The sequence below is a fragment of the Octopus bimaculoides genome, chromosome 6, assembly GCF_001194135.2.
Source record: "Octopus bimaculoides isolate UCB-OBI-ISO-001 chromosome 6, ASM119413v2, whole genome shotgun sequence".
In the NCBI taxonomy this organism is placed as follows: Eukaryota; Metazoa; Mollusca; class Cephalopoda; order Octopoda; family Octopodidae; genus Octopus; species Octopus bimaculoides.
The window spans coordinates 103,911,793-103,914,305 of NC_068986.1; positions in this window are offsets into that span (position 1 = coordinate 103,911,793).

Here is a 2,513-nt window from a genome sequence, read left to right on the forward strand (position 1 = left end):
ACACACACACACACACACACACACATATATATATTTAAAAATATAGTGTATAAAACATTTTTATACAGAGAGAGGAGACCTTTGACAGGACCCCTTACATGCTAGAGAGGGCAGCTAAAACCCAAATCACGAAAAAAACAATTCATGAGGCACGCAGTTATAACACCAGAACGAACAAAATATGAATTAGTTAATCCCGAACTCGAGTTTCTCTATTAATTGCCAAATAAACAAATTTGGAATCTGTAGATCGTCAGCGAGATCCCTAATTAATGAATAATCATGCAGATGCAAATACGTACCGAAAAAACGTGCGCAAAACAGCTACATCTTCATCCATTATAGATTCGAGTTAGTGCGCAAGCTTAAGCATATAGTCGAGCAGTAAATAAACAAATTTAAAACTGTGTCCTATATAGCCTGAGAATTGTAAATATTACTATAGTAAATATAAAGGTAATAAATTAAAATAATTTATTACCAGTGGTTAGCATGCATAAATAAAAGTCATATGACAACATATTTTTAAGAATATGAATATATAAAATATTTCTATACACAGAGAGGAGACCTTTGACAGAACCCCTTACATGATAGAAAGGGCAGCTAAATCACAGACCACGCAAAAATGAATTCAAGATAGTTAGATAGATAGATAGATAGATAGATAGATAGATAGATAGATAGATAGATACTCACACACACACACATAAACACTCACACACACATAAACACTCACACACACACACACGTATGGATGGATCAAAATAGTTTGATTCAATTTCGTTGGTAATCCGAGTTTCAAGCGTGATTCAACTCTTCAGCCATTTTGAACTTGAAGGAAAGGAGGTGATTGTTATTACCGTAAGAGGGGCTGCGATTTGTCGAGGAAGATCACAGAGTGTCATAATTTTATGTTAGCACATCGGTAATTCAGCGACAACAGTTAGTCGGAAAATATCGTATGGTTGAATCGGAAATCGGTCGGGTATTTAGATTGGAAGTAGTAGGTGGGGTATGTGCAAGTATATAGTTGCATATGTGGGTGTGTGGATGCGCTGGTATGGTTTTGCGTGCAAATCAGAATTGATACGAGCGTGAGCATCTATATATGAGTGTGCACATGCACGACCACGCACACACACAGACGAACGAGCACGAACTGACACATATGAACGAACGTACGTGCACACACAGACATGTACATGCGCATACGCTCACATAAATACACATGTACGCACACACACACACACATACACACATGCGTATTCCTTTATATGCACATATGTTTATACGCATGCATGCATGTGCGCACGAATACTAGTATGCACACACACACACACACACGTATGTGCATGCACATGCGTACATTTACCCAAGATATCATGCTGTAGGACTGAGTCTGGAACCATGCGGTTATTTAGCAAACATCTTATCACGCAATTGTTACTATTTGTAACCTTTCGCATATCATACTCCCCGAAGATACACTGTGAAAACACGGATTTTACTGCAGTATTCGTCCGGAGACAACATTGCTTATAAACGTATACGTTTTTGTTTGTAAGTCACTCTTCATTTAGCACATTCATAGCTTTCCCCAATTCCTAAGTCTTTTTCCTCACACATTCACCTTGACACCTTCATATAATAATTTTCATAATCTCCTTTCAATTAGCTCTCATGGGTTTCTTTCCACAACTCTATCTATTTTGCAAATTGTAAGCTTTAACTAAATAAATATAATCTGCGTTTAATACCGCATTGTGTACTTTAGCTTGGGGTACTATTTGCTGTTTTCTGAACAAATAGTCATATATTTATACTCTTTTATGCATTTTTTGTTTCAGTTATTGAACATTGGCTATCCTGGGACACCACCTTGAGGAGTTTAGTCATATAAATTTCCCCTTCACCTGTATTGTAAATTTTAAAATGTTTTGTAATATCTTGTACCGAATTGCTAGTGTTACAGGGAGTTAACAAACAAACACCTGTTCTCGAGTGATGTGAGAGGAGACTAGAAAAGCAAGCAAGTACACACAAACGCATACACAGCTGCTCGTCTGCCGGTCACTTCTCACTCCATCACTCTTCTAACTACGGTGAAAATTCAGCTGTTGTAGTTAAATGAGCGCAGAACATATAATTCGGTATTACACTTTCCGTGCTATCAGCTCTCTCTCCTTCTCCCTTGGACCACTTCTATTGACATCTACTCTCCCTCTTAACATTGTCATCTCATATTTTCCATCGACTACTCTCTACTACCAGTTATTCCGTTTCTTTTCTTTTATATATATATATTTCATACTGAACTACTTGGCAAAATTGTTAATTATTAATTCTATTATTAATTGACGATTCTCTGCCCTTATTCTTGTATATTTTATATTTGATATCTCTAAGTTAGATGGTTAAACCGTAATTCCCTCCCCACGGGACTTCTTTTCATACGGGACTATTTGTGACGCACATGGAATAGATTTCTTTTGAGGTGAGATGCCTGAACT